Genomic DNA, 13,996 nt, shown 5'->3' on the forward strand with positions numbered 1-13,996 from the left:
ATTAAATTATCAGAGCCTGGATAGCTCAATCGGTAGAACATCAGACTTTTAATCTGAGGGTTCAGGGCTCAAATCCCTGTTCAGGCAATTTTTTGTTGTTGTTAAAAAAGACAGGTGTCCATGTTCAGAGATACAAATCACACGATGGAAATTGTCAGCGACAATACACATGAAAAAAAAACAGTTGCTCGGTGCAAGATGCACAAAAACCCTTGTGAGATGAGGTTCATCATCATAAGTGGAGAACGCAGCTTGAAACCATTATCAGGTCGAATGACAGGGGCGGTGAAACTCATTTATCATTGCTTGAAAATCTTCCACGGAAAGGCGTAGATTTATTCGGATATTCAAGAAGTTCTGGATCATTGATAATTCCAAACCTGCAATCGACAGTGTCCAAAACATTAACTGGAAGGGCACCAGTTGGAGAGCATACCCTCTGCCACACAACTGCTGATCCACGAGGACATATCAGGCCCATTACATTTTTGAAATATCAGGCCATCTATCGTTTTGGTCCGAAATCTCAATGGTGAAGAATCACTTTAGAATTGTAAAAATGCCTCGTATCCAGATCCGTATTCGGACCTTCACCAACATAAAATCAATTTATTGTGCTCAATCACCCAACCTCTCCACGAAGTGGTGGATTTCAGGTCAATGAGATGAAAAATTATTATTTTTCAGATTGAAATTGATTTTAGAACTTTGACCTTGAGTTGATATTTGACCACAAATAAAGTCGGTTTCCCAATTCAGTGATGCAATATGCAAATCCTGTACAAATTCAAGTCAATCAAATGAAAATTGATTGTATTTCAAATACAATTTCATGATTTTAGAAGTTTGATCTTGAGTTGACTTTGATCTCAAAATAGTTGGTTTACTAATTCCTTGACCTGAAAAATAAATCCCCTTCAAATTTCAAGTCAATCGGATGAAAATTGAGGATTTTAGAAAGGAGGCATATGTTGATTTTTTTGCCTGTGTTGACCTTTTGGCCAAGGTGGACCTCAAAAATAATTGGTGGTTGAATTCAGTGATCTGAAAAATAAATCCTATTCAAATTTCAAGGAAATAGGATAAAAATTGAGGATTTTAGAAATCTCACCCCAGTTGTTGACCTTTGGCCGATGTTGACCTTTTGACCTCAAAAACAACAGGATTCTTCCTTCTGACAAACTCTACCACATGGTGAAGTTTCGTGAAGATCGGTTTAAATTTTGGCCTGAAGGCAAAAAACAGACAAACAGACAGAATAATGAAATCGACGAATAAATACACTCGATAAATCTTCGATTTTGCAAGTACCAAACAGACAGAAAGAGGTGAAAACATCACCTCCTTCACCATCGATGGCGGAGGTAAGAACACAAATAGTTTTGCAAAGGAGACTCTATTCTTTCGGTTGTGTAATTCGTGGTTTTGGTATTTTTGATAAGTTTCATTCACATTGACTCAGAAATCGAGAAAAACTGTAATTACAAAATATATTAAGAAATTAATTTTCACGAATGCAATTAAATTATCAGAGCCTGGATAGTTCAATTGGAAGAGCATCAGGCTTTTAATCTGATGATTCAGGGTTCAAATCCCTGTTCAGACAGTTATTTTTTGTTGTTGAAAAAGATAAGTGTCCATGTTCAGAGATATAAATTTCACGATGGAAATTGTCAGCGACAATACGCATGAAAAAAAAAACAGTTGCTCGGTGCAAGATGCACAAAAACCCTTGTGAGATGAGGTTCATCATCACAAGTGGATAACGCAGCTTGAAACCATTATCAGGTCGTGTAACAGGGGTGGTGAAACTCATTTATCAATTGTTCAAAAACTTCCATGAAAAGGTGAAGTTTTATTCGGGTATTCAATAAATTCTGGATCATTGATAATTCAAAATCTGCAATCGACAGTGTCCAAAACATTAATAACAAGTAGGGAAATTGGTGGAGCACAAACCCTCTGCCATGCAAGGTCTGATCCACGAGAACATTTTGGGCCATTTATATTTTTGAAATATCATGCAAAAATCGTTTTTAGCCCGACATCTCAATGGTGAAGAATCACGTCACAATTTTAATAATTCCCGTATCCAGATCCGTATTCGGACCTTCACCAACATCAAATCAATTTGTCGAAGTCACACACCCAACCTGTCCACCAAGTTTCATCCGATTTAGTCCAAAACTTTTTGAGATATGATGCCATATATCGGATTAGCTCGATCTCTCAATGTTGAATAATCAAGAAAAAATTATCAGATCAGGATCCGGTCTGGATCTTCATCAAAATTGAATAAACCCTTCCTTCACAAACACCCAACATGTTCACCAAGTTTCATCCGATTTAGTCCACAACTATTTGAGACATTGAGTTATATTATTTTTAGCCCGATCTCTCCATGGTGAACAATCACTTTTAGAATTCCAGTTGTCGGATCCGGATCTTCACCAAAATCTAATTTGTTTGTCCTTGTCACACACCCAATCTGTCCACAAAATTTCATCCAAATCAGTTTACAATTTTTTGAGATGTCCTGTGCACAGACAAACAAACAAACAAACAGACAAACAAACAAACAAACAAGAAAAAGACATTGTGCAGAACACGATACTTGCAAAATCCACCCCCTCTCCAAAGGTTTCCATGGATACATGAAATTGTTCATTTCATTGTGACATTAACATTCACAATCTTAATTAAAGTTCAGGTCAATCAGATGAAAATTGATTCTTTTTCAAATTGAAATTGATTTTAGAAGTATGTCCTTGAGTTGACCTTTTGACCTCAAATATAGTTGGTTTCCCAATTCAGTGATGCAATCTGCAAATCTTGTTCAAATTTATGTCAATCAGATGAAATTGATTGTTTTTCAACGACAATTTGATGATTTGACCTTGAGTTGACCTTTGACCTCAAAAATAGTTGGTTTACTAATTCAGTGACCTGAAATGTAAACCCTCTTCAAATTTCAAGTCAATCAAATGAAAAATGATGACTTCAGAACTTTGAACTCAAAAACAATAGGCTTCTCAGTTGAGGCGACCTCTACAACTTCGTAAAGTTTCATGACAATCAGTTTGGAATTGTGAACTGTCGGCGACAAACAGACAAACAAACAAAAGTGACAGAAAGACAGACAGAATAACAAAATGGACTGGCCCATATACTTGAAAAATCTTCGATTGTTCAAGTAACAAACAAGAAGATGTCGTGCAGAGCACGATACTTGTAAAATCCATAAAACAAATTTGACCTTAAATATAATTGGTGGTTGAATTCAATGATCAATATGCAACTCCTCTTCAAATTTCACGTCAATCGGATGAAAATTGACAAATTTAGAAATCCGGCCGATGTTGACAGTTTTGCGTATGTTGACCTTTCGGTCAACTTGGACCTCAAAAAGAATTGGTGGTTGAATTCAGTGACCAGATGTGAAAATCCTCTTCAAATCTAGTCAATGGGATCAAAAAGGAGGATTTTCGAAATACCACCTTCGTTGTTGACATTTGGCCTATGTTGTCCTTTTGTTCTTTGTTGACCTCAAAAATACTTGGCGGGTTGAATTAACTGACTTGAGAAAGAGAACCTTTTCAAATTTCAAGTCAATCGGATGAAACTTGAGGATTTTCGAAAAAGCACCTGAGTGATTGACCTTGGGGCCATGTTTTTTTTTGTTTTTTTTTGTATACCTTGGTCGAGGCTCGTATGAGAGCTAACACACAACTCACAGCAAGGAGGCATGAGACAAGAGGGGCGGGAGTGGAAGGGACAAAACAGTGGGGAACAGACACATTAGGTGAACTGTGTAAGGGAGAGGGATGGGGATGGGACGGGGAACATGGCGAAGAGAAGATGGACATTTCAGGGACTTTCAGGAAGGAAAGCAGGAGAAATGAAGGAAGTGGGCTTGGGTGGATTATCGGGGGTAGAAAAGATCGAGGATTTGGATGGGGAAGATAAGAGGTGGTGGTGAACAGCTGTTTTGAAAGTCTGGAGGGAAGAATGGGAAAGAATAGAGTGAGGAAGTTTATTCCAAAGGCGGGAAAAAAGAGGAATGAAAGAGTGAAGATGAGCAGTGATTCGTGATTTTGGTAGTTTTACCAGAAGGGGGTTGTTGGCGGACCTTGAGCGCCCTGTGGAAATGTGGTGGGGACAAATCGCAGAGAGAGCAGGGGGGCAAGGCTGGAGAGGAGTCGGTAGAAGACAGAAAGACCACCGACCAACCTGCGGTGATTGAGTGAGAGGCCCAAAGACTCAGCTTCATTGCGGGAGATGCCGATGATCTTAAATGCCCTGGTTTCGACAGCGTGAAGCCGAGAAAGGTGGGAGGCAGGAGCACCAGCCCAGAGGGGAGAGCAGTACTCCATCAGGCTACGGACAAAAGCTTTGTAAGTGGTCAGGAGCTCAAGAGGGCCGAGGAAGGACTTAGCACGACGGAGGATTCCCAGTCGGCGACTGGCTTTTGAGGCAAGGTTGGAAATGTGACTTTCCCAGGAAAGGTCATGGCAGATAGTGAGACCTAGAAGCTTGAAAGAAAAGACTTCTTCCACAGGATTGTTGAGAAAGTGGATGGGGGGGTTTTGTAAACGGTCCTTTCGAAGAGACATAGTGAGAGTGTGAGATTTGTCTGGATTGAAAGACATGTTCCACGTGTTAGACCAGTTTGTGATTTTATCCAGATCTGCAGTGAGTGAAGAAGCTGCTGCTTGCCGGTCTGAGGGATGACAGATGGTACGGCAGAGGGTGGAGTCGTCGGCAAAGAGAAATAGAGGATTTTCCAGAGAGTCCGAGAGATCATTGATGAAAACCAGAAAAAGAACAGGGCCCAGAACGCTACCTTGAGGAACTCCAGCCTGCACAGGAAGAGGGGATGAAAGAACTCCATTTAGGGCCACACGTTGACTGCGACAGGAGAGGAAGTCTGCGAGCCATGAGTGGAGATGGCCTTGAATACCATGGGAAGAGAGTTTGGTGAGTAGGGCAGGGTGCCAGACTGTGTCAAAAGCACGTGATATGTCCAGGGATACGGCTCGGATTTCCTGTCTGGCATTGAGGACCTCCATCCATTGATGGGAGAGCAGAAGCAGCATATCCAGGGTAGAGTGACCTGGTCTGAAACCAAATTGATGATTGGAAATCAAGCCATTGGAGAAGAGGAAGGATTTCATGTCTGAAGCGATGATGGATTCCATCACCTTGCTGATGATTGGGAGAAGGCTGATTGGTCTGTAGTTACAGGGATCTGTTTTTGCAGCTTTTTTATGCAGGGCAGTGATGTTAGCAGATTTCCAAGCAGATGGCAGATGACCTTGGGCAAATGAGAGGGTGAATAGAACAGAGAGAGGGTGAGCAAGAGCAGAAGAGCAGGCTTTGAGGACACGTGGGCTGATGCCGTCTGGACCGGTTGCAGAATCTGACTCGAGGTTTGAAAGCAAGCTCTCCACCTTGTCAGGAGAAAAGGATACAGAGTCCAGGGACAGTTGGGTGCGACTGGGTAAAGTGGGTAGAGATAGTGATGGGTTTAGGACACAAGATTTAGCTGCAAACACCGAGTTTAGACATTCAGCTTTATCACGTGTGGAATCAGCAGTGCGGCCATTTGAGGTCAGGGAGGGGATGGAGGGGGAACATACACCAGAAACAGATTTGATTAAACGCCACCAGGATTTTGAGGAGGGAGAGAGGTTTGAGAGTTCAGACTTGAGATGAGAAAGATGTTGTTTTCTGGCTCTCCTGACGGTAGATACACACTTGTTCCGAGCTTTGTGGAAAGAACTGAGATTGCCCTCAGTTGGGTTTGCTTTCCATGAGGCAAAGGCAAGTTGTTTCAGGACAACTGCCTCGCCACAAGCTTCAGTAAACCAAGGGCGGGAGGAAGGGTAAGACAACTGAACACGAGAGGGGATAAATCTGTGCATGAGGGAGAGCAAGTTTCTTTGAAAGAATTCCCAGGATGAGTTGATGTTTGAGAAAGTAGTGATAGGAGACCAGTCTGTAAGTTTGATGGCTGCTCGGAGACCCTGCCAGTCGGCTTGAGTGAAATGCCAGACTCGACGGCGGTGAGGTGGTTCTCTGATAACAGCCAGAGAGATGTCCACTTTGACAAGGACGTGGTCAGAAGAACCGATTGGAGCGAAGGAAGAGTAGCAGATATTGTCAGGGAAATTTGTCAAAATCAGATCCAGAAGAGATGGAGTACCATTGGTTGAGATCCGGGTCGGGAAGTTGACCGATTGAGTCAGTCCCAATGAGTCGCAGAAAGCTTTTGTGAGGTGCCATGTCAGGTGAGAGAGGTACCCACACCTAGCCAACTGGCGTGATGACAATTGAAGTCACCACATAAGAGGAAGAGAGAGTTTGGATGAGAAGATAGAAGATGGTCCATGTTTTCGGATAGTGAGGTGTAGATGAAGTCATCACTGTTCGGTGGACGGTACAGTACACATATAAACATGAGGTGGGAGTGGAGGGGAAGCCGAAGCCAGAGGTATTCCTGGGGGTGTGGGGGAGTGAGAGCAGTGCATGGAGAGTGAGGAATAGAGTCTTTGATGAAGAGAGCAACACCTCCACCAGGACGAGGCTCAGGTCTGTCATACCGTAAGAGGGAGTAACCAGGGAGAGATACTTGGGAGTCAGACACGTCTTGGGAGAGGAAAGTTTCTGTAAAGGCCCGGTCACACCTTGACGTTTTAGCCAGCGATGGCAACGTGTTAAAATGCATGTAGAACGCTGGCTTACGTTGAACTTTTGATGTTTTTTTTTAAAGATTCAGACGTATTCATAGCGACTTGGTCTTATGTATAACGCATTGGTAACTACACAGAACGTTTCTTTGTGTTATAGATAACTTATACCAACGAATGCTGAACCTGTTGTCGGCCTACACAACCGATGCCCAACGATAGTCTAACTCAGGCATAGCGCGTTGCACGCATCGCCGACGATGTCGTGACGTAGCCTATTAAAAGGCTGACGCACAACGATTCGAATCATAACTGCCGTAGAAATGGAAGGGTCAAAATCGCGGTCACACCTTGGCGATCTTGCCAGCGTATGCCGACGTAACAAAAAGTGTGTCTAAAAGGTTGGGGCACGTCGAATACGGTATGGGTAAGTTTGGTATGCGTGAGTAGAACGCTAAATACGCTATCATACGTCGTAGTAAGTAGAGTACGTCAAGAAATTTTGAACATGTTCAAAATTTTACGACGTACTCGGCGTATGACACACGTTCGCATGCGATGGGGATAAGTTTTACACACGATATGTGGACGCTTACACACGTCCACAAAGGCTACTTATAAGCTACTCATAAGTCGAAACACGTCGCGGTAATGTCTTTTTTACGCGAAACTTATTTCTAACTTATGTTTGACGTGCTTTGAACCAATTCTTTACGTAGTCCCAACACACATCGACGTATGTAGACGTATTCCAATGACGTCTTCCGGTCGACAAAAAAAAAAATGAATGTGTTTCTAGCTTACAACTGCCATATAAAGACGTGTTCGCAGCAGTTTTGGGAATTGGTATATAAAATGGTGTTCATAAAAGGGGAACCCAACAGTGTTTTCGAGTCCTTTTTGAGTCGATGTCCATGTCAGCAGTAACAGTATCAGTATCAGTATCAGTATCAGTATCAGTATTAGTAGTAGTTTGTTCATGTTGGCAGTAGTAGGTGAGTGTGAGGGGGAGGGTGTGGGTTATGATGGATCGTCCTTGCGTCCGCGTGTCCACGGGTAGGTTCATAGGCTGCCACTCAACGATTTAAATGGCTGCATCTCCACTATTGAAAGTAGACGCTTGCGCTCAACAATTGGATTTTTTTTACACTCAACGACTTTTAAACGGTACCACTCAGCCATTTTCATTGTTTACAATGAACGATTTAAATTGCTGTCACTCGCCTTTGTTTTTTTTTGTTTGTTTTTTTGACGCTGGGGTTTGGAAATTTGAAGCGTTTCTTCTGAACGTGTTAAAACGCTCAAACTCGACTATTTTAAATAGACGCTGCCGATGGACAATTGGAATCATTGCCAAGCTAGACATCGAAGTGTGAACATCCTCGTCATGCCGAAGAAAAGTTTGAAGAATGCTGCAAATAAGTGTCCTGGCCGTGGCCGTGGACGCTGACGCAAGGACGATCCATTATACCGACGTCTTTCAGCCTATGAGTAACTTAAAAGTAACGTCTGTCGACTTGTGGCAACGATCGCGTAACGTGCCAACAACACGTTAATCATAGGTAGGAAATAAGTTTCGGGTACTCTAAACATTACCTCGGCGTGTCTCAACTCATGATTAACTTACAAGTAGCATGTGTTGACGTCTGTCAATGATCGCAGACCGTGCCTACAACTTGTGGCCAGCGTAGCGGAACGTGTGAGTCGTACGCCGGCATACGTCGTGAAATTTCAAGCATGAAAAAATTTGAGGACAACCGAAAAGTACGTTTAAAGCCAGCGTACAACGACGTATGGCAACGTACTACGACGTATGCCAGCGTGCTCTCAATGTTATCAAAACTTACCCATAACATATTCAACGTGTGCCAGCGTTTTAGAAAAAAAATTCAAAAATCGGCATACGTTGGCTAAAACGTCAAGGTGTGACCGGGCCTTTAGGCAGATAATGTCTGGTTTGTCAGTGGCAACCTGTAGGGAAAGATCTGAAAGGTTTGAGCGAAGGCCCCGGATATTTGAGGTCCACACTTTTAATGAAGAGGAAGGGGAGGAGGCTTTGGGTGCAGGAGGTGGAGGGGGAGGGGGAGGGTAGGACAAGGGACGAGGGGGGGCAGGTAAGGAGGGTTGCTGAAGGAGTGTGGGGTATTGCAGAATAGCGAGGGGAGGGGGCCGAATGAGGAGGAGAAAAGGCTCTGTGGTGCTGGGGGAGAGGGGGACAAGAGACAAGGAAGAAGGCAGTTGAGGATTTGAGGAGGTGGAGTGAAGAGATGGAGGTGAGAGGGCAGTGGAGGGAGGCAGGTTGGTGGATGAGAGGGGGGCAACTTTGAGAAGGAAGAGAGAGGGGGATGAAAGGTGGGAGAAAGGTGAGGTGGGAGTTTTTGAGAGAGGTGAGAGGGAGGCTTGGAGGGAGAAGAGTGTGATGGTTGCTTTGAGAGTGAGAGTGAGGGGTGAGGGGTTGAGTTGGCACTGAAGTTGGAAAAAAAGAATGGTTGATGGAAAGCGAGCATCCATGGCAAACTGTGGTTTTTAAAAGTTTTAGGTCAGAGATGCGATTTAACACAATTCTTGATGGATGCAATGAAGGCGAATTCAGAGCATGGAGAGAAGAAGCGCTGTAATAGTTGGATTTATCAATGTTGACCTTTTGGTCGACGTTGACCTCAAATACAATTGGCTGGTTGAATTCACGATCCTGACATGCAAAACTGGTTCAAATTTGAAGTAAATAGGATGACAATTGAGTATTTTAGAAATCTCACCCCAGTTGTTGACCTTTGGCCGAGGTTGACCTTTTGACCTCAAAAACAAGAGGATTCTTCCTTCTGACAAACTCGACCAGGTCGTGAAGTTTTGTGAAGATCGGTTTAAATTTTGACCTGAAGGCGAAAAACAGACGAACAGACAGAATAACGAAATCAACGAATCAATACACTCGATAAATCTTCGATTTTGCAAGTACCAAACAAAGAGAAAGAGGTGAAAACATCACCTCCTTCACCTTCGACGGCGGAGGCAAAAACACTTATCGTTTTGCAAAGGACACTCTATTCTTTCGGTTGTGCAATTCGTGGTTTTGGTGTTTTTGATCAGTTTCATTCACATTGATTCAGCAATCGAGAAAAACTGTAATGACAAAATATATTAAGAAATTAATTTTCACGAATACAACTAAATTATGAGGGCCTGGATAGCTCAATTGGTAGAACATCAGACTTTTAATCTGAGCGTTCAGGGTTCAAATCCCTGTTCAGACAGTTATTTTTTGTTGTTGAAAACGAGAGGTGTTCATGTTCAAAGATGTCAATTGCACGATGGAAATTGTCAGCGACAAGACACATGAAAAAAAAAACAGTTGCTCGGTGCAAGATGCACAAAAACCCTTGTGAGATGAGGTTCATCATCACAAGTGGAGAACGCAGCTTGAAACCATTATCAGGTCGTGTCACAGGGGTGGTGAAACTAATTTATCAATGATTGAAAATCTTCCACGGAAAGGAGTAGATTTATTCGGGTATTCAAGAAGTTCTGGATCATTGATATTTCCAAACCTGCAATCGACAGTGTCCAAAACATTAACTGGAAGGGCACCAGATGGAGAGCATACCCTCTGCCACACAACGGCTGATCCACGAGGACTTATCGGGCCCATTACATTTTTGAAATATCAGGCCATCTTTTCTTTTGGTCCTACATCTCAATGGTGAAGAATCACTTTAGAATTGTAAAAATTCCTCGTATCCAGATCCGTATTCGGACCTTCACCAACATCAAATCAATTTGTTGTGCTCAATCACCCAACTTCTCCACCGAGTGGTGGAGTTCAGGTCAATCAGATGAAAAATTATTATTTTTCAGATTGAATTTGATTTTAGAACTTTGACGTTGAGTTGACATTTGACCTCAAATATAGTTGGTTTCCCAATTCAGTGATGCAATATGCAAATCCTGTTCAAATTTAAGTCAATCAAATGAAAATTGATTGTTTTTCAAATACAATTTGATGATTTTAGAAGTTTGATCTTGAGTTGAACTTTGACCTCAAAATAGTTGGTTTACGAATTCCTTGACCTGAAAAATAAATCCTCTTCAAATTTCAAGTCAATCGGATGAAAATTGACAATTTTAGAAAGTCAGCCTTTGTTGACCTTTTAACCTTTGTTGACTTTTTGCCGATGTGGAACTCAAAAATAATTGGTGGTTGAATGAAGTGAACTGAAATGTAAAACCTCTTCAAATTTTAAGTCAATCAGATGAAAATCGAGGATTATAAAAACACAACCTGAGTTTTTGATCACGCCTCTGTTGACCTTTTGACGTCAACAACAATTAGCTTCTTCCTTCTGACAAACTCCACCATGTGATGAAGCTTCGTGAAGATCGGTTTAAATTTTGACCTGAAGGCGATAAACAGACGGAATAACAATATCGACTCATCAGGAACATGAAAAAATCTTCGATTTTGCAGATAAAAACAGAGAGAAAGGGGTGAAAACATCACCTCCTTCACCTTCGATGGCGGAGGTAAAAACACGAATAGTTTTGCAAAGGAGATTCCACTCTTTCGGTTGTGCAATTCGTGGTTTTGGTATTTTTGATCAGTTTCATTCACATTGATTCAGCAATCGAGAAAAACGGTAATTAGGAAATATATTAAGAAATTAATTTTAATGAACACGATAAAATTATCGGAGCCTGGAGAGCTCAATCGGTAGAGCATCAGACTTTTAATCTGAGGGTTCAGGGTTCAAATCCTTGTTCAGGCAGTTTTTTTGTTTGTTGTTAAAATAGAAAGGTGTCCATGTTCAGAGATATAAATTACATGACGGAAATTGTCAGCGACAACACACATGAAAAAAAAACAGTTGGTCGGTGCAAGATGCACAAAAACCCTTGTGAGATGAGGTTCATCACAAGTGGAGAATGCAGCTTGAAACCATAATCAGGTCGTGTTACAGGGGTGGTGAAACTAATTTATCAATTCTTGAAAAACTTCCATGAAAAGGCGAAGCTTTATTCGGGTATACAAGAAATTCTGGATCATTGATAATTCCAAACCTGCAATCGACGATGTCCAAAACATTAAGAACAAGTCGGGCAATTGGTGGAGCGCATACCCTCTGCCACGCAAAGTCTGATCCACAAGAACATATTGGGCCATTTACATTTTTGAAATATCATGCAAAAATCGTTTTTGGCCCTACATCTCATTGGTGAAGAATCACTATAAAAATTTAATAATTCCAGTATTCAGATCCGTATTCGGACCGTCACCTACATCACATCAATTTGTCGTGGTCACACACCCAACCTGTCCACCAATTTCATCCAAATCCGTCCACAACTTTTTGAGATATGATGCCATATATCGGTTCAGCTCCATCTCTCAATGTTGAATAATCACTTAAAAAATTATCAGATCAGGATCCGGTCTGGATCTTCATCAAAATTGAATAAATCCTTCCTTCACAAACACCGAACATGTCCACCAAGTTTCATCCGATTTAGTCCACAACATTTTGAGACATTGAGCGATGTTATTTTTCGCCCGATCTCTCAATGGTGAACGATCACTTTTACAATTCCAGTTGTCGGATCCGGATCGGGATCTTCACCAAAATCTAATTCGTTTGTCCTTGTCACACACCCAATCTGTCCACAAAATTTCATCCGAATCAATTCACAATTTTTTGAGATATCCTGTGCACAGACAAACAAACAAACAAACAAGAAAAGACTGCAGAACACGATACTTGCAAAATCCACGCCTTCTCCAAAGGTTGCCATGGATACATGAAATTGTTCATTTCTTTGAGATTAAAATTCACAATCTTTATCAAAGTTTAGGTCAATCAGATGAAAATTGATTATTTTTCAGATTGAAATTGATTTGAGAAGTATGAGTTTGTGTTGACCTTTTGACCTCAAATATAGTTGGTTTCCCAATTCAGTGATGCAATATGCAAATCTTGTTCAAATTTAAGTCAATCAGATGAAAATTGATTGTTTTTCAACTACAATTTGATGATTTTGGAAGTTTGACCTTGAGTTGACCTTTGACCTCAAAAATAGTTGGTTTACTAATTCAGTGACCTGAAATATAAACCCTCTTCAAATTTCAAGTCAATCAAATGAAAAATGACAATTTCAAAACTTTTAACTCAAAAACAATAGGCTTCTCAGTTGAGGCGACCTCCACAACTTGGTAAAGTTTCATGACAATCAGTTTGGAATTGTGAACTGTCGGCGACAAACAGACAAACAAATAAACTGACAGAAAGACAGACAGAATAACGAAATGGACTGACCGATATACTTGAAAAATCTTCGATTGTTCAAGTAACAAACAAGATGTCGTTTCGAGCACAAAACATGTAAAGTCCAGAAAACAAATTTGACCTAAAATATAATTGGTAGTGGAATTCAATGATCAAATGTGCAACTCCTCTTCAAATTTCACGTCAATCGGATGAAAATTGACAATTTTAGAAATTCGGCTGATGTTGACAGTTTTGCGGATGTTGATCTTTTGGCCAACTTGGACCTCAAAAAGATTGGTGGTTGAATTCAGTGACCAGATTTGAAAATCCTCTGCAAATCTCGTCAATGGGATCAAAAAGGAGGATTTTCGAAATACCACCTTCGTTGTTGACATTTGGACGATGTTGACCTTTTCTTCTTTGTTGACCTCAAAAATACTTGGCTGGTTGAATTAACTGATCAGAAATGGAGAACTTTTTAAAATTTCAAGTCAATCGGATGAAAATTGAGGATTTTCGAAATACCACCTTCGTTATTGACCTTGGGGCCACGTTGACCTTTTGGTCAATGTTGACTTAAAATAATTGGCCGGTTGAATTCTCGATCCTGACATGCAAATCTGGTTTAAATTTCAAGTAAATAGGATGAAAATTGAGGATTTTAGAAATCTCACCCCAGTTGATGACCTTTGGCCGATGTTGACCTTTTGACCTCAAAACAAGAGGATTCTTCCTTCTGACAAACTCGACCACCTAGTGAAGTTTTGTGAAGATCGGTTTAAATTTTGACCTGAAGGCGAAAAGCAGACGAACAGACAGAATAACGAAATCGACGAATAAATACACTCGATAAATCTTCGATTTTGAAAGTACCAAACAGACAGAAAGAGGTGAAAACATCACCTGTTTCACCATTGATGGCGGAGGTAAAAACACGAATAGTTTTGCAAAGGAGACTCCATTCTTTCGGTTGTGTAATTCGTGGTTTTTGGTATTTTTGATCAGTTTCATTCACATTGTTTCAGCGATCGAGAAAAACTGTAATTAGAA

At 41.2% G+C, this 13,996-nt stretch overlaps 4 non-coding genes across 4 annotated transcripts; all 4 read left to right on the forward strand.

The window, feature by feature from the left end:
* Nucleotides 1-14: 14 nt before the first annotated feature.
* Nucleotides 15-87, forward strand: TRNAK-UUU (transfer RNA lysine (anticodon UUU)). Its single transcript has one exon. It is a non-coding gene; the product is annotated as a tRNA-Lys (tRNA).
* Nucleotides 88-1,533: 1,446 nt separating this feature from the next.
* Nucleotides 1,534-1,606, forward strand: TRNAK-UUU (transfer RNA lysine (anticodon UUU)). The gene has a single exon. It is a non-coding gene; the product is annotated as a tRNA-Lys (tRNA).
* Nucleotides 1,607-9,870: 8,264 nt separating this feature from the next.
* TRNAK-UUU (transfer RNA lysine (anticodon UUU)) lies at nucleotides 9,871-9,943 on the forward strand. Its single transcript has one exon. It is a non-coding gene; the product is annotated as a tRNA-Lys (tRNA).
* Nucleotides 9,944-11,379: 1,436 nt separating this feature from the next.
* Nucleotides 11,380-11,452, forward strand: TRNAK-UUU (transfer RNA lysine (anticodon UUU)). The gene has a single exon. It is a non-coding gene; the product is annotated as a tRNA-Lys (tRNA).
* Nucleotides 11,453-13,996: the final 2,544 nt, after the last annotated feature.

This window comes from Eptatretus burgeri, chromosome 11 (genome assembly GCF_056783735.1).
Source record: "Eptatretus burgeri isolate ZD-2024b chromosome 11, Ebu_testis_v1, whole genome shotgun sequence".
NCBI lineage: Eukaryota > Metazoa > Chordata > Myxini > Myxiniformes > Myxinidae > Eptatretus > Eptatretus burgeri.